At 39.9% G+C, this 24573-nt stretch overlaps 1 long non-coding RNA gene across 1 annotated transcript in view; it reads left to right on the forward strand.

Annotated features, from left to right (window-relative positions):
- LOC128788901 (uncharacterized) overlaps positions 1 to 24573 on the forward strand; it is an 86240-nt gene that overhangs the window by 35552 nt on the left and 26115 nt on the right. The window contains exon 2 of the long non-coding RNA XR_008431248.1: positions 22169 to 22304. This is a non-coding gene — a long non-coding RNA (uncharacterized LOC128788901). The remainder of the gene's footprint in view (positions 1 to 22168; positions 22305 to 24573) is intronic.

The following is a 24573-nucleotide window of genomic DNA, read 5'->3' on the forward strand; positions in this document are numbered from 1 at the left end:
ATGGAGGAAAAGCAGAGGTGTGGTGCAGTCTGTTGATGGATCAATTAGCACACAAGGCAGAGGATTGTGTCATCGTTGCTGTTACCATCAAAACAAAATCCTATTTTGCATGTCACACAAACTATATTGGTTTTTTCCATTTGCATAGCAACTCCTTCAAAACTAGTATCTCAAAACACCTTAAAAACATTGAATTAGACCATCGCTGCCTTTGCTTTATTCTCCACAGGTTAGAAAGGTGTAAATGACAACCTGGTGCAGTTGCTGCATAAAAGTAAATAATTTCTGGAGCAGCCAATTTCTTCATACTCACTGATAACTCCCAGCACTTTTACAAAGTAATGGAAAAACTGCTGAGAGTGAAGATGCTGTCTCTATGGGTACAAACTGGTGAAGGGCTTTTAACTTCACCGCATAGGAAGTGGACCCCACAGGTGCCTACTTATCTTCAGGACTTTAGCAAGGCACTGGGAAATTGCAGTGCCATGCAAATCTCTCCACTGCTTTTATCAGTATAATACACATTGCATTCTGAGGGGAAAGGTTAGACTGTGAATTCTTTTACCCCCAAATATAATGTAACGAATTACAGCAAGCAGTTCATGCTGTTGCAATTAAGAGAAATAGGTTCTGGTAGCCTCTCTTTTTAGGCTTGGACTAAGCACCCATAAAGTTTCTGAGAAGGCTCCTAGGAAAAAGCATATCGCTACAATTTAAAATTAACTAGCTGCAGTTTAAACAGGAGAGAAAAAATGTCACATTTTGAGAAGTAATTTGACAAAATTCACTGCTCTTAAATATGGAAATTTCACCTCTTTGGTAATGCTTAGAACATGCAGGAGCACAGGCAAGCTCTGCAAAAGGGCTGCAGCTCTTCCTTTAAACAGCTACTGCCCTAACTGGCTAATTTGATAACTGTAGGTCAGCTGCATCATTCACATAAACCTCTTCTACCAAAATTGCAGGTTTCTGGGGTTTCTGCATTAGGCACCCTAATACCCCAGTATTGGAGGAGTCCATCCTCCAGTTATACTGTGGTGGGACCATTCTGTGGAGCTGCCGCCTTTTCTTCTGTAAACACACTTGACTGTGCAGGAGAAGGCTTAGTTCCTAGTGGAGTGTCTGTGAAGGTGAACCATTTTGTCACACCCAAATACTCTATTTTCAAGGGGCTCTAGTCGTGTACACAAGTCAACTTTTGGAAAGCTCACTGCCCTCCTAATAGAAGTGCTGCATTTAATCAAATACTTTGACATCTCTTTTGCTCTTTAATCAGTCTGCTTTTCATGTTTTCACTCATGTTCTGCTATATAACATGGGAAAATGTGTCTTGCACACAATTACTGTTTTATTCCTCCAGGTTTCATCTTACATGCATTTTAGCCAAGGAATGTGCTTTCCAGCTTTCTTACTCTGGGCCCAGTCTAATCCTCTGTTTGCAACATCACTGAAAAACAAGTTATCCATTTCTGAAAATTTAAACAGATAAGGAAAGCAACACTGTACGGACACTTTACTCCTGGAAGGATTTGAGATCAGCATCCATCTAGCTGTTTTCACTGCTGTCCCTTTGTAATAATATTTTGTGCTTTTGAAGTTAAATCTCAGACAAAACCACTGTTTATTGGGTACAAGATATTTTAATGTGGCTAAGAAGTCTGGGCAACTCTGTCTGTAGGGTTCCTCTAGTTGCTTGGAAGAAACACAGATTGGAAAGCCAGGCTCTTTTTCTCAAAATGAGTAAAAGTTGGACAAAACTCGAAACATTCAAAATCATGCATTTCTTCTGAAAAGCTAGGTCTAGCATTTTATATTCTTCTGAAGAGACTTAGGCAGGAATCAGTTTGTCTCAAGATGTCAGTATAAACATGACATCAGGTTTCATCCACCTTTCACCCACCTATACAAGCAAGACTTCCAGGAAGCTGTCTAGTGCCAAGGTTGTAGACAGAAGAACCTTCTCTTCCTGAAGTGACAGTACAACACAGTGATGAAGGAAGGCCACTACTCTGGGTGCTTTTAGACATGCAATAAATTATTGCAATGGAATATGGTTGCTAATTCCCATTAAAATTACAATAGTAAATTTTAAAAGCAATCTAAAAATGACTGATAGTTCCATTGTACCCAGAGAATGGGAGCCATCTGAGGCTTTGAGGGTACCTGATACCAGTGATAATCTTCCCGTGGAAAATTGTTTATTGTTGGACCATCTCTCTTTGTATGGTAGGCAAATGCAGTAGAAGATATCTCACTGCTCTTGGACTGGCTCCCTGCCCAGCCTCCTCCTCCTCCTCCCACCATCCATGTGTCCAATCACCTTTACAGGAACGCTGCATAATGCTAAAACTTTTAGGGGAACCGTATGTCTAGAAAATAAAGTGGGCTTGCAAAATGAGATGGTCTCTAGTCGGAGTTTGGTTTTATTTAGAAATGCCTGAAGTACAGTGATTCTTGTATGAGTTCTACTGAGAAACTCTTAGCTAGGATGGAAATTGGACATGAGGAAAGATGATGTGAACACTCCTTGACTGCACATCCACTCAGGGGGTGAGAGCTGAAGTTACATGACTGTGTCCAAATGGACCTTGCAGCCATGTGATGAAGTGCACACATCATGTCACATTTTATTTCTGTGCTGTGATAGTGTCCCTCAAGTACAATTTCTCTTCTTGTCTTTCTCATGCTGCACTTGGACAATAAGGCATCAGTAATTTATACACTGATTCCTTCCCGGCTACATTTTTTGAAAATTCAAATGGGCTATCTATAGGCATCTAGCAGAGTGAGCAATAGCTGCCCAATAATACAGTCATTTATGATCACAGATCATTGAAAGTGTCAGGAAAACAGGAGCCCCAGGCTCAATTCACTTTTGGCATCTCAATACTACTTTTCAGTCCATATCATTGGGTACCACTCCACCCACAGAAACACTATCCTTCAGAAATAGGAAAGAAAATCATCAGTAAATTATTTCTTCTCTGTAGAAGAGCAGGTAAAAACTGAAACTGCAGTTCAGCAGAGAAATACTTCTACCCTTTGAAACTCCTACTACTGCACAGGAAACACTGTAACTGTAAGACAAAACTCATTATTCAGATATAATACCACCCACTCAAATCCATCCAGAAATGCTAATGGATTATCTGTATCGAGCAGACCTCAGTTTACACCAGGTACTGTTGCTCCACACCACTAACTTAGGCTGTACTGAAAGTCATTCATCCTCCCCCAGCTGGTGTAAAGCCAACATAAACTCCATGACAGTTCTGTATGGTGTGTTCTGGCTAATTTGACAGAAATGTGATCATGTGCCTGTTCTTGAGCCAGATCAAATTTGTACTTCTTGGAGATCAGTCAGCACATAGCCCTCCAACTAATGGCTATGCAGCCACAGCGTGAGCACGAGCAGCACACAGGTTCCTGTGACTGAGGCCACTGGGGCTTGAACAGCATCCAACAAGCTCCCCAAACTCCCAGGCCCTCAAATCAGCGACTTTTCATTTCCTTATATTTCAGTTTTCTGCCACATACAGACTCATCTAAATCAAACAGGAACACAACACCATTGCACCCCATGTTGCTTTCCTCCAAATATTCCTCTTTTTTGCGGAGAATTTGCAATGGCCTGTGCCATTTGAACTGGCAGCTCCAGTTCTCTAAGTCATGGCACTTTTGTATAAAAGCAGGGGAATGTTCATCTATAAAACGTTAATTAAAAGAGAAGGAAAAAACCCAGACCTGATTTATTCAACATTTGCATACCATCACTCTGTGAACATGGCGTTTTATGGTTTTCAGCAGTAGCTCCTGTGGTCTTTACTGTGTAGATGTGTTCAGCAAGGTCACAGCTGTCATATCCTGGTTTGGGCTAGGGAGACATTCTAAATGAACCAAGCTCTCTTCACATGAAATTATAGCTTTATGTCTAGTTTGGTTGCAGTTGATATCAACTAACAAACAGTATAGATTTCATTATGTCAGGAAAGCAGCAATGTTTATCTCCTTGTGCCTGGCTTGAAACTTTTTACAGATGTTGACTTCAAAAATTTAGCCAGATACAATCAATAGCTCCATTGATGCCATTTAGATTTCTATACCTCGTACTTTCTTATTGAAATGTTTTTAAATATGTAAATTTTTCTCAAAGGTAGAAGGTTTGTAGAAAATTCTTTTTTCTTTTTCTGAGCTTTCCTTTTAAGTTATACCTTAAGAGTAAAATACCATATGGCAGACACACACACACTTTGTAGCAGAATAATGAAGTCCCACAGAAATTACATACTGTTTCCCACAGGGAATAGTTCTGCCTGTACTTCACATAACCAGTTTTATACAGTTTTATACAGCTATTTCCCTCTAAGACAGCTTACAAATTTTACTTTAAGGGATGAATTCCTCTGACAATTATACTAGAGTAAATCTAGAGCAATTTTCCTAAAGGCATGGAAATTATTTAAAAATTATGCTGGCATAACAAGGCTCTGGATGTGATCAATATATTGTTATTTGGTGCTTGTAATATGAGACCTGAAAAACATGGCTACCAAAATATAATTTATCCTGAATTTGTTATCCATGCCACCATCAGCACTCACAACATCAGCAAAAAACAACAGCATTAAATGAAAACTATGTTAAACATAATTTTCCTAAATTTAAAGACACTGTGACTGAAGTACTGGGAACAAATGATGACATTATTGGATCTTTATTTTGCAAACATCATGAGTGAGGTAAATATAGATTTCAATACAGCTAAGCATAAAGCGAGAATTAAAATAACTAATTTATTTTGAGTGCATTTAATTTCTAAAATGATCATAAATCATACATCAGTAGTGTAACTTCATTTTTCAAAGAAAAAACAAAATTACAGGAGTTTTTTTTCTGCATTGAGGATGGTCTTTTAAATCCATATGTAGGAGACATGTAAGACATGAATGCAAGCTAAATTTCAACCATAATAGACTCTGCATGTTGCCACTTCAATGACCTTTTAATCCCTTGGAGTTTAACCATTTCCTAATGTCTCCTAACAGCCATGTTCTTGTTGGGAAAGCCCTTTCTAACTGATAACATCTAAACAAGCTCATACCTTAATTAGAAAAATTTTCCCATAAATATTTATGTTGCTGTGATTAGGCCATTTACTGAATCCAGCTACCCATTATGAGTTAAAATAGAGTGCCTTGTTTTGAGAAGCCTGGGGCATGACATAGTTTATACTACGGGACTTTAAGCTGTAAGTCATCTAATCAAGTGTCTGACCCCTTGCCTCCAAAGTAGCCATTCAAGGAAAATAACCTTCTGCTGAGCATAGCATCCTTCAGTCTGCATTTTTGTACGTTGGAAATAAATTGGATACATATCTAGGCAATTACTTAACTATAGAATAGCCTCATGCAGCCCGCTTTTTTTGCTTCAACAGTCAACATGTGAAAAGTCTGAGAGAGAAAGTGGGCAATCCCTCTTTTCCAGAAGGAAATACAGAAAGTTACAAGAATATTAAAAGGGGACTTCCACCCAAAGCACATTGCTCCTGCCTAATGAGACTGCCATGCCTCACAGGGGCTGGGGGGCACCACGGTGACCGCGGGTTGCCGCCAGGCAGCCTGCTGTGCTTGGAGTTAGGTACCCAGTGGGATATCTCCCGTTAAGAGAGTGATGAGAGATTTAGGCAGCCTGTTCTCAGGGCCTCTCTGGCTCCTGAGGTGTAGGAAGCACTGGAATGGGGCAGTGCATGCAGTACATGTTTGCCTAATTTAACTGAATGGGGAGCCTGAAGACATACTGCCCCAGCAGTTGCCATTCTTTCCGTTGCCTAAAGCCATTGATGCTTAGACTGGGCTTCTGAATGAAATTTTGGGCAACCTCCATGTGTCTGTACAAGGAAACTGAGCTGTGCCTGCGAGCTGGAGCCCAACTATCACACTGCTGATACCCCTCCCCATCACACTTTTGGCTGTCTCATTCTGTCACACATTTCCAAGACACAGTCCTGCCAACAAAATTTTCTAAAGCTGGTTCCTGGGAGGAAGCTTGTGCATGGTCCTCCCATTTTGGTGGCTGGGGAGACTCAGATACAGCTGCTCCTGGCCAGCTGGCTCACGTGTGTGAGAGCACTGCTGGGAATGTTCCATTTACCAGCATTTCTGATGTCATTTGTGACATCTAATGTGTTAATTCCACATCTAAGCAAAGACCCAAGAGTTCTTCCAGAATTCCAACTCCTTCAAAATCAAATGGAAGAGCATGTTTCTTTTTAAAGAGATTTTAAAATAAATTTTCACTTTATTTATCAAAAATGTTGTTCTTTTTAGAAAGATAATTCCCAGATATTTGAGCCCAGCTTGGAGCAACATATTTAAAATTACAGGACTCCTCATTTTTCTGCTTCCCACCACTTATGCTATCCTCATTTGTAAGGATACATTTCTAGAATTCACACATATTTCAAAGCCAAAATTTTTTCCTACCTCTTCCAGCTGCAGATTTCTATCCTTCCATTTCCTTCCCTGGGATTCAATTAATTCACATGCAAAGTAAAAAAATTCTCCTTCCTCTACATGTTGCCTTTACAGTCACAGTTACTAAAATCAATTTACATTATTCTTTAGTCTAATTTTTAAATTTCATTTGAAATCACATCTACCTTGTTGATTGATCTGGACACTTTACCACAGTGAATTTGAAACTGTTAACAAGTAAGGAAGTCTGAAAATAAAAGAGATCATTAACAAATGTTCACTTAACGTATTATCTTCTTGGTTACTCTATTTCCTGGTTTAGATAACAATTTTTATGTAAATGTGGCAAATTTTTTCCTTAGTGCCAATTCTAGACTTCCTAAATTGTTTCATGATTACCATATCATGATACTGACCTTGAAATAATAAGATTAGAAAAACAGTCATTTGAAGTCTTCTTATGTCTAGTCTGGTTTCTGAAACATGAGGGGTCACATTTTTGAGATTTTTCTTTCCAACCACACCAAGAATTTTCTCCAACAAAAGATAAAAACAAATCTGAGGCACTCTGCTCTTTGAAAAAAATTACCGCAAGCTGTTTCTTGAACAGCAACAGAAACAATCATGCGAGTCACATTTAAAATCACAGAGGTTGGCTGCATTGATTTGCCTGAGCTGGGAGCCTTACTGCAGGCTTGAAAATCATAAGCACCTACCAACTCCAGTTTTATTGATATGCAGAGATACTGAGCATCACAAGCATTGTTAACAACAGTTAACAATGCCTTTAAAGCTATTCTGTGTAAATAAACTGGGCACCAGAACCCTTGTATGAAGGCCTGCTAGGACAGTTGAAGCGCTGCAAGTAAATTCTCTTTTAAGGCAGGAGTGTAAATGAGGTGAATGCAAGTTATGTGAATTCTTTCTCTTCCATTTGCACTGTAATTGGTATTGATTATCAGCAGCTAAATCACTTCCGAAATTTATTTTCATTTCAAATTATGCTTCCTGCTCCTAATGGGATTTGTCAGATTTATTCTTTCCTCTCCAGGAAAATTCCAGCTTCTGATGTGCATAAATAAAATAGTATTTGCTTGAATTCACAAGTCAGACTATTTTGTTATTTATAATTCTCTCCTGAATGCTGTTTCTGTCTACTTAGCTCAATTCTCCTGTCACGCCACTGTTGACTACATGAGATGCTTGTAAATGTGAGTTACAAAGAGGATTTTAAAGCCTTTTACCTGTATAATATTTCAAACTTCCTCGACCAAAACTATTTTCTCTATACTTCTTTCAAGATGCTTATCATTCAGCCAGCAATTTTCACCTCATACTTGGCAGCAGGACCATCTGTATCACCCAGCAAGCCATCAGCTTATACTGCTCCAGCTTACTCTGGGAAATCACCTGTTGCCCATCAGCAGCAGATGCCTCACCATTCTAGTCTTCAATAAACAATGAAAAAGAGAAAAGTGATTTTAAGCAGACAAAAACCGTTTACTCTCTTATTCCAGAAGACATTTTTTGTAAGAGCAGTGAAACACATCTAGAGATTGAATAAGACAGAACATCTACCCTGTAGGCTATTTGTTCAGTTGAGGTATTGAGAAAAAACTTCCAAAGGCAATTTTCAGCAACAGGACATTTTGCTGAAACAACCAGAAACTATTTCTCTGGCTGAAAAAGATGAGAAAAACTCAGCATACTTCAGCTAAGATGAGTGTACACTGGGGTTCTCGAGCAGAATCAGATGAAAACTAAATATGCCAAAAGATTGGTTTTTGGTAGGAAACCATGCAAACATGAGCAGAGGTTCCAGCAGTCAATTTGACAAAGGAGAGGAAGCATGAAGGGTTTCCTGAACTTCATCACATTTGTGAGAGTCTATGGGGCTAATTGAAATCAGCTGCAAAATCCTAGAGAAATGGGTCCTTCAGAATTCAAGCACTTCACCCCTTCCAGTCAAGTCAGAAAAGCACTTTCAGAGTTATCAAATTTCCATGTAATATTTTAGCTCTTCTATGTACATCCAAAGGTTGAAGCACACACAAAAAAAATCTTGCATGCTGCTTAAAGTCTTTCAAGACTTTTGTTTCTCAGCTCAAGAATGCTTTGGCTCAGATGTATAACGTGTGATTTGGGATGTAGCCAGAGCTTGGCTTATGTCTGATTTTATCCAGCACTACCTTGCAGTGAAATTATATTCTGATCTTTTATTATGAGCAACTTCCCTCCTTGAGGGCTAAATGTACTTGTCTGAATGAAACCCCAGTGTCAAGCTCTTTGACAAACCCTGATTATAAGCTGGGCTCACAGTTCTCAGCAAGGTCCAGAGAGGTCTCTGTAGCCACAACTCAGCAGATGGGCAGTAAGCCATACTGGCAGCCTAATTCAGATTCTATGTAATCCCAAAAGGAGACTGGTTTATGAGGACCTGGTCTCTTCTGAATTGGGTGTTCACACACCAGGAAAGCAATCCTAAAGGACATAATTCTTATATTTGAAGACCCAGTACCTTTGTCCTCTATGGTAAAGAATCTAACTGGCTGTGGCCTAAGCAGGTGTTCAATTTTGCAAACCTTTGTAGCAGTCCTACACTAACCAAGAGGCAAACTCTTCCATGTGTTAAGAGGACCAATTTAATGATCTTCCCCTTAGTCATCTGTGCATATCATGTGCTATCTTCTCTGTGGAATAGAAAAAGGGAATGCCATCACCAAGTTCAGCACATTGTTGAAAACACTGAATCATCTCCATGACATTTCATGCCTCTAAATAGTCACTGAATTTAAGCTCCAACTGTCCCAAACTCCTGTGGTACCAAAGCAGTGCAGTAGATCACATCTGTTAATCACCAGGGACTCTGACATTTTAAAAGTAAATTATTCATTCTGTCATATGTAACTTAACTAAGCCCACTGGGAATTTCTCAGCCGACCATTTGAAACTACATGTACACAGGGTTAATTTCAGAAGGTTTGTATGATGATGCTTAGCAACAAGGACTCATTTTCACAATTTTTTTTCTTTTTTTTTTTTTTTTCCTTTTTTTTTTTTTTTTTCTTTTTTTTTTTCTGGTGATAACTGTGAGTTATACCCCCCAAAGGGACTGGCTTCTTTTCAGTGCTGCAACTATAAAAGGAATGAAACAGGTGCAGAGGACCATGCCCTAGATTTGGCAGTGACAGCCATGAAGTCTTAACAGCCGGAAATGAAAGGCAATATTCCCACTGTATATTTTTTGGTTGCCAAGGCTTACATGAGAGTGTCATTACATGGAGAAAGAGTTGAGATTTGACACTTGTAAGGTCCTTGCCCTATTTTATTTTCATTTTTGACACACAGAGAAGGGGTCAGAGTACTTTTCCATTCAATTTCTTTTGCAGTTATCTATGGACCAGTGTCTCAGTTTAGCCTAATCTTTGTCAACAAGGGCAATTTTTCCTATTTCTGTTGTGCTGAAGGCCTCTGTGGTTCATCATGAATGCTTTACTGCTGACATTTCTGGCTGATCTGCCTCAACTTTTCAGAATTCTTGCCTGATAAAAGCCATGGCAATAGTCCAGCAGGCAAATTGTGTAGACATCACAAATTCATTGTTCTTCTTTTGCTGTTTAGGGCTATTTGTACCCCTGGCCTTTTGCAGGTAAGGAACCCTTAATAGATATCTCTGCCATGGACAGGATCTCCTCCATCATCACCTGAGCTTTTACTGGTGACCAGACGAGCAGGCACTCATCCATTCTCAGGGAGATCCTGGACTGACATGCTACAGTTTGACTGCCACACCAGGACCTTCTCATTTGGTACATGTCCTCCACAGCATTTTCAACAGCAAGGGGGAGCAGATGGAGGAAGAACAGGAAATGGAGCCTTGCTAAAGCTGCAACAGCCACCATTCTCTGTGTGGCTCTCTCACTTCCCTGTGAGACTTGGAAAGAGCACACTTGGATGGACAACTGGCAAAGTTTTCTCCACTGGTCATGGCCAGCACAGTCCATGAGGGGAAAATCCTGCGTGACAAACTTAGTTTCATTTTACAGCAAGGTTACCCACCTAGTTGACCAAGAGATGTAATCTTTTTGGATTTCAGTCAAGCTTTTGATAGTCTCTCACAGTATTCTTCTAGACAAACTGTCTGGCACACAGCTGGTAGTTACTAGTGGGATTCTGCAGGGCTACATTTTAGGACCAGTTTTCTTCAGCATCTTCATAAACTAGTTAAGACAGAGGACCAAGTAAGTTTGCCAATTATACTAAACTGCAAAGAGTTGTGGACTCCTTCAAGGGCAGCCTTCCTACCAAGCACATGAAGTTCAATAAGGGAAAGCACTGGATTCTGCACCTGGGATGAGGCAACCCTGCATGTACAGACTGGGGAATGAGATGCTGGAAAGCAGAGCTGCCAAGAGGGACCTGGGGTTCTAGTTGAGGGCAAGTTGAATTTGAGTCGGCATTGCCCTGGCAGCCAGGAGGCCCAACCCTCTCCTGGGGGGCATCAGGCACAGCATCACCAGCCAGGCAAGGAAGGGGATTGTCCCACTCTGCTCTGAACTGGGGCAGCCTCGCCTTAAGTGCTGGGTACACTTTTGGGTGCCACAATATAAGAAGGGTATTGAGCTATTAGAGCCCAAAAAAGGGCTACACAGATGGTGAAGGGTCTTGAAGGGAAGTCATACAAGGAGCAGTTGAGGTCACTTGGTCTGTTTAGCCTGGAGAAGAGGACCCCAAGCAGAGACCTCATTGCACTCTACAGCTTCTTCTCAAGGGGAAGTAGAGGGGCAGACACTGTTCTCTATGGCGACCAGTGACAGAAAGCAAGGGAATGGTCTGAAGTTGTGTCAAGTGAGGTTTAGGCTGGGTATTAGGAAAATACCTTCAGCCCAAGGATGGTTGGGCAATGGAACAGGACCCCAGGGAAGTGGCTGTAGCACCAAGCCTGACAAGAGTTCCAAGAAGCATTTCAAAATTTCTCTTGGGCTCTTGGGGTTGTCCTGTGCAGGACAACCAGGAGTTGGACTTCATTGATCATATTCTATGAACATATTCTATGATTCTATGACTCAAAATCTCTGTCTGAGACTTGCTGTGTAATGAAATTGATACTTTCAAACAATTTGATGCAAAATGTCAAATGTATCATCTCTTGGTTCCAGTCTCACTTTCTGCAACTGTCTCTGTTGTCAGCCAGGTCTGCAGTCTTCAACAGCCCTTCTCAAAGACTTTATTCCCCAACTGTAGCTTGAGGACTGCTTTCCTCAGCAGCTCCAGGCATCCTAAGTTTAAAGGAGCTATTGTAGTGTTTTTCTCAAAAATATTGGTGGAAGCCTAACCTGGTAAGTGAGGGAAACCTGCAAGGAGAGGAGAAAAAAAAAAAAAAAAAGGCTGAAAATTCAATTTGGGAACAAGCGTGCACAGCTATTTACAGAGGTTTGAAATCCAGGGATGAGGTAGCCAGGATTGGTGTGCAGTCTCTAGGCTCAGCAGGTCTGTGCTTGGCTTTAAAGTGCTCCTTGTTTCCTGCCCTCGGATCACTTGGAGGCTGGCTGGAGGGCACCTGGCTGGCACATGGAAAATGGATATATCTATGTAAAGCATAGTGCAAAGAGGCTGCAAATAGCCACTGGCTGCTTACAGCAGCCTGTGCCAATTCTCACAGTGTTCAGCTCTCGTCCCTCCTGGCATGGCCACAGAGCAGGCTTGGCTTCAGGAGCCCGGCAGTGCTCGGCTGTATGCCACATTGGCTGCCTCGCCCCTCCTCCTCCTACTTCTGCACACTGGCAGTTTGCAGCACCTCTTTGAAAGCTGTCAGCCTCCTTTCCTGCTTCCCTGTTTATACTGGATCATATTCACCATCCTCTTGGCTCTGGCAGGCAGTCATGTCACGGACAGTCTGGATTCACCCACAGGTGTTGTAACTCTGAGCACAGGGAAATGAAAGCAGTCTCTGTTCCCTTCATCTGTGGAGGGACAGGAGCTTCTCTTCCTGACTTTTAAGCTCTCTCTTCTAGCATGACTCCACCTTCCTGTTCACAGTGTAGGGATCTCTCTGATTCAGGAGGGAAAAAGACCTTTGGTTTTAATTGACATCCAAAAGAGAAGGACACATGATGTGGGAGAAGGTTGTATGCTCATGGTGGTAAGAGGTATGTCTGTACCACCTGGGGTGTTTATGAAAGATGAGGATAACATAGGAGCAAATATAAATGAGGGATATCTGTTCTGTGGAAAGCCCAAGCTGAGCCTGGGATGAGTGCTGTAGAAGAGCAGTGGCTGGTTGCCCTGTTAAGGGAGGCTCTGGCTTTCTCATGCTGGATGAGATGATTTTATTCCAGCTCAGCAAAGGTGCTTCTCTACCTAAGCAGCAGGAAGCCAAGTAGGCCTGGATGATGGAAAAGCCAGAGCCAGTAAGGCACTGCAGGACAACATTAAGAGAAAGCTGGGGCCAAGGTGTAAGACCATCACAAGGTGTTATTGGACACTTGGTGGGGCCATCTCAGAGCTCTTGGCCCACCATAGGTTATCATATCTTGAATGTAAGATCTCAAGACAGGTGATTTGACCCACCAAGAAAAGGTCTGAGCCCTGTGACCCATCAAGTGAAAGTGCATGTCTAGACGTGATTCACACAATAAGAAGGCAACACCTGCAGACCTTGAGGCACTGGGAGCCTGAGGGGTCTGATGGAAAGACCTGAGAAGAGGGCCAAGACAGGCACAGTACAAGAACTGTGCAAATAGATGGACAGGAAATGCATTTATACATTTTTAAATCCATCACTCAGCTCTATAAAACCAAACCTCCCATCACGCTACTGCTGGGGAGGGGGCACAGTCACAGCGCCAGAAAGCAGGCAAGGACACAGCAAAGCTCTCAGGCATCTTTGTCCTGATTTTACAGACCTGGGAGCAGACACACTTCTGCTGACATGCCTCTTTTATTTGGGAAAGATAAACTCTGATCTCAGTCATGCTTTTTGCAGAAGCTGAGAGACACCATGTGCAGGGAAATCTGCTTTGGCCTCCCCTCTGGAGTGGACTGGGTGGAGGTCTCCTGAGCTGTCCCACTGCTTTCCTTCCCACCATGTCTGTCCACCACTCTCTGAGGGTATGTTTAGAAGATAGCGCTTTACTTTTTGGCACTGCTTATACTTGCTCATTCAGTGTAAATAACTGTATTAACTTTATAGGCAGCCCCAGTTTGAGCTGACTGAGGTTCATGTAGCAAACTGGAACTATGCCAGGCCCACCAGAGCAGCGTCCTGTTAGTGCAAGGTGGAGACTGAACAGCTCTCAGGTTGGGAGGTCTTTCCAAATGAATGTGATCCCTCCTTGTTCTTACAGATTACTTCTAACACTGACGCAATGGCTGCCAAATACTGAATCTGCCAGAAATGTTAACAAAAGGCACTTTGATCTGGTTCACTTGTTCTTGTTAATTATGTATTGTATTATTTTGCCTTCTTTGTGGTCAGAAGAAAAATGTTTTGCCCTTGCATATCACTCATGTTCAATAATCTATGTACTGTGTTACACAGGGCTTCTTGCTTTTCGCTGCTCCTTCGTTTCGAGTTGCTTACTTTAGCAGTTGTTGCGTGCTATACGTTTGTTTAAATACTTTAGAGAGACTTTATATTTTTTATATAAAAGACTGAGATTTGTGGCTACTTGTTGACATTCTCATCTAAACAGCTGCAGAATTTATTTTTTATTATATGGGAAAAACTACTTAAAAGTCAGTTTGAACTTTCATGCTAGTTATTAAGCTCTTGGCTTCGTTTTTAACACAGTTCACATATCTGTTCTTGGCACGAAGTTTACATTCTTCTAACCACATATATTATATGTGAGCAAAGAAGCTAATATTCAGTAATAAAATTATATGTTGACAATTATCTAGCAACATTATTTCTCACAATGCATTGACCTCACAGTGTAACAAATATAGTATATAAGTGAAACACTAATTTTCATCCTCAAACACAGTAGAAGTTTATGGAAAATGTAATCCCCACTAGTCAATAAAGAGAAAAAACGAAATTGTTGATGAGGAATTTTTCTGCCAAATCAAAGTGCTACATTTGTTTACATATAAAACTGAAGAATAAGATGTAGCATGTTCAACCTTTTGCCACAAGGCATGGAGTATACTCTGATAGTTTAGCATGACAATACAATCAGCAATTATACTGGAGGAGATTCAGATAAACTTGCAAAATGAAACAAATGTGCATCATTATTGCTGTTTCTTGATATTCTAAAATCAGTGTTTGCAGTTTTTGTATTTCAGAAACAACCACATGTAAAATATGTATTTTCAAAATGCAAAGAACATTCTGTTCTCGAAACAAATTGATTGCTTGTGCTGTTTATCACACTGTAGTTAATCAACTCTCAATCGCATTTTTGAAGTTAAAGTTCCAACATGTGATGAAGTAAAATAAAAATATATTGTCCTCTTCCTCCAAATGATAGAAGTCAGAAAAAAAAATGCATACACATTTAGAAAATGCTACTCCACATATATAAAATTATTTAATGGTTCTTTTCACAAAAAGAATTTTTTTGACACCTGGATTATTGATGGAGTAATGTCACAGTGACATTTCTAGGTCCTCAGTTTTCATTAGGAAGAGCTGGTATGTCTGCTTTCTTGTTTTCCTTCCCTACTAGTCACATGAGATAGTTTCATGAAGAATCACGTTCCTTCTCCATGTCAAAAGGATTATGTCTTTATGATAAGATTTATTATCATTTATTATGCTGAGGGTCAGCATATTGTTGACAATTAGTAATCCTGACTCTGACATGAGAAGAAATATATATTTTGGGCAGTGAACAAAATGTAATACAAAACTTAGCACAATTTAGGAAAGTTTTGTAATTTCAGTCCATAAAACTGTTATGTAACCCACACTACACATTACCAAGAGCTCTTTGAAGCTATTGACCTGCAAAGCTGCTTCTCCAGTAAAATTGTGACATGATGGGTATTCCTAAACTGGTGTTTTTTTTCTGTAGATTTCAAGGTCACCAAAACACCAGTTGGATAGGACAAGTCCCTTTGCCTCTGTGCATTCCATGTAATGGCAGATACATCTTTCGGACTTCAAGATTTTGGGTCATTTCAGTCTTAGTATCTGCAGCATACATTCATGCCAAAAACTTACCTGTCATCCATTGGATAGATATGTAGCTTCTGTAGCTAAAATTGCACTTTTTAGTACATTGGCACTAAGGATACTGGATTTCATGCAGATGCCAGTGATATTGGACTTGAACAGCACAGTTTAACATTTTAACTACATAGTTTACCATTTCAGTGTCAATTCATTGTCTTAGAGATAAAATTACAGAACTTGGGAAGAATACTTGTCTGTAAGGAATTCACCAGTAGAGTTATCTGCGATTACCCAGACCATGCAGACTTGAGTATTGACCTCCATAGATACTGGTCTTTGGGCTGACAGGTTGGGTAACATGCTTGTTCTCAGTGATTCTCTCCAAAGCACTTTGGCAGTTCTCAGGCAATGACTATCATTAGCAACACCACTGTCCTATTACTCACTTCAGGTGCAAGGATCAGTTCTAACTAGCAGCAGCAGAAATTGAGCTATTAGCATAGTGGGGAGGAAATAGAGGCAATAGAAGGATAGGGGAATGCACATTTTCCTCCCAAAAATCCTTCAAAATCCAGACACCTTTGAACAGTAATCTATAAATTTCCAGTATGTGTCACATAGTGTCTCTGTTCATGTCGTCAAAAACTGTCTGACAGCTGATAAAATTTAAAGCAAGTGGTAGCTGCTGTGCACTACTTTTTCAAAATGACAAAGTGTGAAAATAATATCAGTGCAGGAATTCATAGGGGAAAAAGCCACTCTGCTGTTCTTGAACTCTGTTAAGTAAAATTTGAAAAAAAAACCAAAATGTGGCTAAGTACATTTAGTAACTAGAAACATACACAGCTAACTCACAAATAGTTTTGTACTAACTCAGTCTCATTCAGGCATCTTTGGAAAGATTTTATAGTAAAGCTGAACTGGTTTTCGCATTGCCGTCTCTGCTGGTGCTCTCTGATGAAGAAGCAAATCTCTCACCCATCAACTTGGGAGGGACTGGGTGCCATTCTTGAAAAAGTCACATGCTGCTTACAGATTGTTCCTGCTTTTAGCTTTCAACTATGCTGGTGTCTTGCAAGCTGACAACTAAGGTCACCATTCTTACATGGCAAATATTTAAGACCAATGTAATTTGTAATGTTCAAATGACATCTAATTTTAATACTCTCTTTTGTGTGCTGTCTTCCAAGAATAAAATTGGGAATCTTCTGCAGGATTATGCAGTTTTAAACTCTCAGTAACCTAAAAAACTATTGTTTAACATTTTCTAAGCTTCCTCAAGCAATTCCTGCTTACACATATACTGGGTGTTATATGTGGGTTAACCCACAGAGTATGAAGAAGTAGCATGACAATCAGCTGTAACCCAATAACTGAATGGTACTTTAGGTAGTGTCCTGGGTGACAGGTAGGTACTTTGAGTTAACCTGACAGAGGAAGACCAGCTGGAAGAAGACATAAAAACACTGTAAGAGGTGTAACTATGCCATTTACTGAGTAAATACTATTGTGTGTATTGTATGAGCCCCCTTTTTCCTTCTTTATAGCAAGAATTTTTGACAGGATGGTTGTTATTCTAAAACCAAGACCAGAAGATATGGCTACAAGAAATTTAGGTAGAAACTGCTGTAATTAAAAATGTCCAATTCTTAAAATTTTAAGATGCTTTAATAATTCGGTCAGCTTTAATTCACAGAATCACAAAATAGGCTGAGTTGGAAGGGACCCACAAAAAACATTGAGTCTATCTCCTGATTCTGCACAGCACCATCCCCAAGAGTCACACAATGTGCCCAAGAGTATTGTTAGAACAGAGCCTAGAAGCATCTGCCAGAGGTTGAATTTTAGATTGAAAGGATTCACCCATTTTTCAGAATGACATTGAAGTGAGAATGGTATTTTACTCAAGTTAAAAATAACATTATTTATCAGAGAGGTTCCAATGTCTTACTGTTTTGGGGCAGGGCTATGAAATATGTTGGGCTGTGTGTATGGGATCCTGCTATTAAAATTCTTCCTTAGTCATTCCTTGTGAAATTTGCCCAAACTTGGTTTAAAGTATAAAATTGTGAAAGCCGTCAGTTTACCTCTGACAACAGATCACATGTTAGAGGCTGACTTCTGCCTTTCCCCAACAACTTCTGTCTGTTTAGTGTGCTCCATCATGGGGTGAAAAGGCACAAGAATTTGTTCATCTGGCACCCAAGGATGTGTCACCCATTGACTAAAACCACATACAAGGAAACTCCTTTCCTGAGGGTCTCCAGCTCTCTGCAGGAGAAGGAAGAAGCTGCCTCATGTCAGAGGAGTTTGCAAGGAGTGCTGGAAGGAAAGGGGAAGTGGGTGGAGGGAACAAGGGAGAGGTCAGGAGCTGGCGAATGGGATTCTATAGGAATGCAGGAGCATAGCACCTCCAAACTTCAAGTTATGCTCAAGACCACTGAGCTGCTGCAGGCTCCAGTGTTGTGTACCTGGCTAATGGGATCTGATACATCTCCTTCAATGCCCAGCCCTTATAGAGCCTTATATCTGTTACCTTTGATAACTTAAGGATCCAATACCATCAGCTCCTGGTCTGAATGCCACCAATAGCTAAAAGGGAGTCAATAATTCAATTCCACTCACAGAACTGCTGCATCAGCTACTGAATATTTCTGTATATGTTTAGCTTTTAGTTGACATGTGCATTAAAAGAAAACCTATTTTAAATAGATTGAAATTGAGGGTTCACCTACTTAGATCTGTGCACCTGTACAACATACTGTGCTAAGACAAGTATAGTTTCTGTTTCCCGGTGTTAGTTTCTCATTGCATCAGGAGAATGAAATGTGAAATAAGGGAAACACTTAAGAATTCCAATTAACTTTTGAAAGCTTGATGAGTGCTAAATATATCATGTGGAGCAGGAAATAGACCAACAGGCCCAGAATTCATTGATGTGTTTGTTTTAGTCCTTTGTGTGTTTTCTAAAGATCCACTGATTGCTCTGCTATATTTATTTGAAAATGCTACAAAAGAAGAGGAAAAATAGATGCCACAGCAGAAAAATATATTTTCCCATAGTTGAATGGGAAAATAAAATTATTACCGTAAAGACATGCGGAATTTATGCATTAATTTTACAGTGAAAAAACTATTTAAGGAAAGCTGAAGCATAACTTTTTAAAAATAGCTTGTGCCTAATTAACTATTTCACCTAGATTAGTATTAAACACTTCTTGATTATGAAACTGTAAGACTTTTTTTCTTAGATATTAATAAAATTTGAAATGTCAGCTTTAATCTCATTTCCATGGGGTGGTTAAAGAAATTTAGAATAACGTGTGAAATGTGTATCTGATTAAGAAGATTTTTGAAAGACCAGGGAATTGATTTCCGAACCACAGGTATTCATTTTATGCATATGTAATTCTTCTGAGTAATACAGAATTAAAACTGTTCAATGCAGCTGGCAAAGGAATCAGTAATGGCAAACCAGGTATTTAACTGCTTATTCTCCATTCAGCCTGTAGCTTAAGCTGCTGCATTTCTGATCCCACAAAAAGCAACCAAGCAGGAGTGCACAGCTGAAGCTATTGCTCTGAGAAGATGTTGTACATATCAACTCTGAAATCACAGATTGCAATCTGTTGTGCAATATTAAGAAGTACTTTCATTTAGTAGAAAATGGACCATTCCTCCTCTTGTCCCCATCAGTGGTGATTGACATCTATGGGTGCTGCCAGATAGGAGAGATCTGAGGTTCTCTGATCAACAGCTTCAGGGCAACATAACCAAACCGAATTTAAAGGCTGATGGAAATCATCACTGTGGATGCAGAATAGACAAATGCAGAAGGCACAGCTCAGCTACGAATGTCATGTCCTGGCCCCAACTCAATGATCAAAGACATTCCAAAACAAGCACTAAGTTTCTGCAAGCTGCCAAAGAATTTGGGTGCAGTACTAAGGAACAAGATGAAGAACAGATTATGCATCAGTAGCAGCTACTCCCTAGTTTGATGAGGATGGATTTAAAAAAAAAATAGCTGGAAATATTTACAAGCCTTATTACATGTTCAGGAAGATCCTCAAGAACTGGGATATAAAGTATATAGTGTTGTAGTTCTCCAAGTTACTCTTTAAAGAAAATACAGCAGTCAGGGATTATGGGCTGAAAGCAGAAGAGAGAGTGATGAAAGAAATGGTGAAGTTAAAAAAGAGAGCAGAGACTTGGAGGGAATCGTGATACAAGGGTAGCTTTGAAATTGGGAATCTCCTGCTCTCAACCTAAAAACATATTGCCATATGGCTAGAAAGTCACATTACAAGAATTAAAACTTTTGGCACCTCTTTCCTGCAATGACACCAGGAGAGGAGGGGACACAAATATCACAAAGTGGCTTTCATGTTTGTCATGAACAAGAGGCATGTTGGTTTTGAATAGCAAAATACAGTATGTGCATTTCACATAGACTAGAGCTGCAACTTTGTCCATCCCTCTCTCTGTGTCCACCTATCTCCTCAGCATGAAAACAAGCTATTAAAAAGAAAACAAGCTTTGCATGACTGGTTTGAAACAGCATCTGGTGTCTTGGAAACTGCTTCTTCAGCCAGTTCTCTTGGCTTCTTTGGAGATGCAGTGATGTTCAGCTGCAATATGGTTAGGCTTGCTTCCCAGATCGTATCTGCACTGGTCTGTGAAGCCTGGGCCTCTGAGTACTGGAAGTAGATGGAGAAACTGCTCAGAGCGTGTACGTGGCTGGAACAAACTCACACCAGATGGCCATTCAAAATAGCAGTCAGGAGAAAAATGTCACACGGAGCAGATGCAAGTCTCATCCTTGAGAAAAGTCCTCACAGCTGCCATTTTCCTCTGACTCATCTTCTAGACTAACTGTGTTTATTTCAATTGCAGCCAGTTTTGAGTCACAGATGCTGCATGTCAGACCAGTGCACTGGGCTCCTTTGTGGCTGAGGTGAGGAGAGTACCTTAAGCAACTAAACTTTTTTGGTTGGTACGTGCAAATTCTCAGCTTTCTCTTATTTTCAGTTGCACCGTTGATAGAACTGTGGGACAACTTCAGAAGCGTTAATGCAAATGCAGACAAAAATGTACCAGACAGAGATTTCTAACAATGATAAATAATAGAATCCTCTTGATTTTAAGGAACATTGGATCAGCCTTGCATTAAACCAGAACTTTGGCTTTCAGTGCTGGATGATAAAAAGATATTTTAAACACAAAGTGTCTGAGATCTTTATATATTTAATTATGTGAAGCAAAAAAAGTTCCTCTGAACACCTGCATCTGTATGAAATGTTCTTTGAGATTTACTGCTCTTGAGAAAGCTTTTTTCCTTGATATTTCAAGAACTACCTTTTTCAATACTTAATCCACAATTTCTTTGTACTAAATCTGGATAGTACAATGTAATGACATGAAAGGTATAAATATAATTGGAGGAGGTTTTTCTAATTTCCTGCTAATTTCTCCAGCAAATTCTGAAAGGTTTGCATTCATTTCACCAAACACTGGTACTGTCTGCACTAAACATTTGGTCTATTTTGATCTTCTTTCAGTTCCCAAAATAAAAAGTTAAGGGTCTTTTGTGAATATCTTTCCTCCCCAGCTAGAAAACATGTGAATGCAGCTCTGTCACTCCTCTTTCTAAGCTGAAGTCAACCTGAGTATGGAGGAACAAGTTTCAGCTCCCACTTTAGGCTAACCTATAAAATGCTTAATATTTCCTTGCTCAAGAAGAACTCTGACTCTATCCTTTCCTGCTGTTGTACTGCAGTTTATTCTATCAGATTCTTCCATTTATTGAGGTGGGAGAGTTAATTTACCATTTTCTTGTCATAAGTTTTTAACTACTTTTGTTAAAAGAACTCTCTTTTTTTCCCCAAATAATGTCTTTATGCTACTCAAAATTGTGGGTTTGAGCCAATACTATTCAGTCAGTGGACCAATTCCAACAATTTCCTTAGAATCCATTAAACCACGAGGAAGCTCAAGGGTATTTGCATTTCTTCAGAGAAGCTAGGCTCCCAAGATTTTCCAAGTTAATTATTCACCATGTAGACTTTTCCACAGTGTCATAAAATAAACAAACAAACAACAGATCAAGAAAGGTGCTTTCATAAAGCCTCAATAGCACATACAAGGACAAAACTCTTTGTCTCGTTTTTTATTAATTTGATGTATTTTCCATGGCATTGGACCAAGTTATGCAACAAAAGAAGACTGCCAGCATTTCAATTTTTGGACTACTGCATTGCCTTGATTCTTTGGCATCAATCAGTAAAACCTGCATGATTTTCATACAAGGAGAAAACATCCTGCTTGTAGGTGGTCAAACACCTTCTACCCAAGCTAGAAAGGCAGTAGCTGTTGTCCTAGTCATGCCTGATTTGAGGAAAGTAGGATGTTGTCTACATATTTTCACAATGGCATCTATAAGGCATGTCTATGGCTTGCTACCATATGAAGTATTTGTTTTGACAGAATAAACAAAATTTTTATACAAGACTTTGACAGAAATACTCAAAAAGCTTTTTTTTTTTCTTTTTTTTTTTTTTTTGACGCATAGGATGAAGAAGTCAACTGCTTTGAAAAACTGAATAAATTCTGTTCCCAGAGGTGCTTTGTTGCTCTCCAGAATAGAAACTCCAGAAGACTGTAATAAAGTCCAGCTTCTTCCACCCACAGACAATGGCTCTGCCATGGTTAAGTATTCTATATTTCTGTTGAAAAATCAATTGTATTTGGTCTGGTTGGGATAGAGTATGGTACATCAGCATATTCAGATGTCAGGATGTTTGGATTCTGGAAGGAGGCTCATCTGGAAGCAATGTATCTTTTTTAGTTCTTTGTAGAAAAAATTGAATTCTAAATTTTCACAAAAGCCCTTTCCCTTAAAACAACTCATCTGCTTAAAATTAGGCATGTACTTGTTTGTCTTGCTGACTTGAGGCCATACAACATACAGACTTCTGATGCTAAGTAATTTATATGCCTGCATAAATCAGTGGGTAGCCGACAGAGGACAGACTGGATTCAACAATTTCATATATGCATTCTTCTTTTATGGTCAAAAGATCATGGAAATAATCTCATATGTCATGCCTTTGAAAGTTCATTCCTTATTCTGTCATGTCTGGAAAATGCAATGAGTTATGATTATTTACAAGATTTTTAGTGAATTATTTACAATCCTTGGCAAAGAAAAAAATGTGGACTTTGCTATCTTCTCCAGTATTTGGAATGAAGGTTACAAAGGTGACCACAGTCTGTAACAGTTCCTTCTCTCCTTTCATTCCTTTGAAAGATTTAAATGCGTGAAGACTGCATAATGCCTGAAGAAGTTCTAGTCCTCTAGGAGAGCTGGAGACTAACAAGTAAGCCATGTGTCCTGTCTTAATCAGCAGAAATTATTCTGAAAAAAGAGAGATCCAGGACTGCAACTGCACATTTCCAGCTCCCTCTGAGGAGTGAAATGGAGTGTGTCGAACTAAAATGCTCTTAGAAACACATCTTGTTGGTCTTATGGAGTTATGGGTGGGCCTTCACACTGAAAGCAGTTGAGCTATCTTGTCCTTTTAGCATACAGAATACATTTTTCATAATTGTATAAAAAGTGTAAGCCCATATCCTTGCCAAATCACAGACAAAACCTGATCAATGCAGTTACATGTCCAGAATAGAATACTTGCATAAATGTAAATAATGTAATAGAGAAGAAGTTAAAAAAAAAACTTACTCCAGACTGGCAAATTCCCATTTCTAGCCCTGATTTGCTTCCTTGCCATGTACCAAAGCTTATGGGCTATATTCAGGGAAAGGAGATATGCTTTGCTTGATCAAGCACTCACTGGGGCCTACTTAGCAGCAATCAGCAGGTTTCAGCAGACCATCCTGTAGCACACTGAGAGCCATGAAGCCCCAGGGGTTGAATCCAGTGTAGCCCTCCTGCAGGGTCTGGGGGTGGCACAGGGAGGTTTTCAGAAGGACAGGGGGACTTGCCATCCCACCAAGGGGGAGACCCCAGGCAAGATGATGGCAGTGCCTGCCTGAGTGGGGTGCATGGGCCCATGCTGGGCAGCAAGGGCTGCCAAGCACAAGGAAAGCAGCCACAAGCAGCCTCTGCCCCAGCAGCTACAGCAACACCAATGCAGCAGTAAGGTGGATGAATGAACATATTGGCAGGAGTTGTTAAAAATGAATTGCCTGCAACTGATTGCATGTATTATGCCAGAATCAGCTGATTTTTAAATCCTATTAAGTCATAATTCATTGCTATTTTCCACCTCATGTTCACTAATGGTAGAGACCATTCATGTGCATTTAAAGCTCTTCCAGTAAAATGCATATAAAATATTTAATTCTTGAATTACCTCTTAAGGCCAAAGGAATAAGAAAGAGGCAGGCTATATCAACCCTTTCTAATTTAGGGGTGGGAAACAGAATTGTTGCTAAACCCAGAAATAACTGAAAACATCACAACATTTATGAAAAAAACACCATTTTTTTTAAACCAACCAGGATAAGAAAGGGCAAAATTTCATTGTATTTTCCTATCTACAGTGACAGACAACCATATGAATTAAAAAAAATGCAACAAGTGAAAAATCCTTTCCTGCACTCCAAGTCCCTTCCACATATGATGCAGGCTTTGTGTGACATTCATACATTAATGCTTTGTATGTGCCTCTGGTCATGAACAAAGTCTCTAACATGGCAGGCAGGAGAACATCTGAACTAGGCTGACATCTCACCAGACCACAATATTTGAGTTTTATGAGTGTGAGTAGAACAGACAATCCCATCTACCCTTGTTTTAATAGTTTCCTTCAAGTCTGGGAAACTACAGAGAATGTAAACAGCAAGGTAATTAAAACATGTATTACTTAATTCATTGCTATGGGTGGTTGAGAGGTTTTCAGATAAAGTATTTTTCCTTTAGGAAACATTTGTGCTTTGAAAAGAAAAACATGT

The sequence above is a fragment of the Vidua chalybeata genome, chromosome 5 (assembly GCF_026979565.1).
Source record: "Vidua chalybeata isolate OUT-0048 chromosome 5, bVidCha1 merged haplotype, whole genome shotgun sequence".
NCBI lineage: Eukaryota > Metazoa > Chordata > Aves > Passeriformes > Viduidae > Vidua > Vidua chalybeata.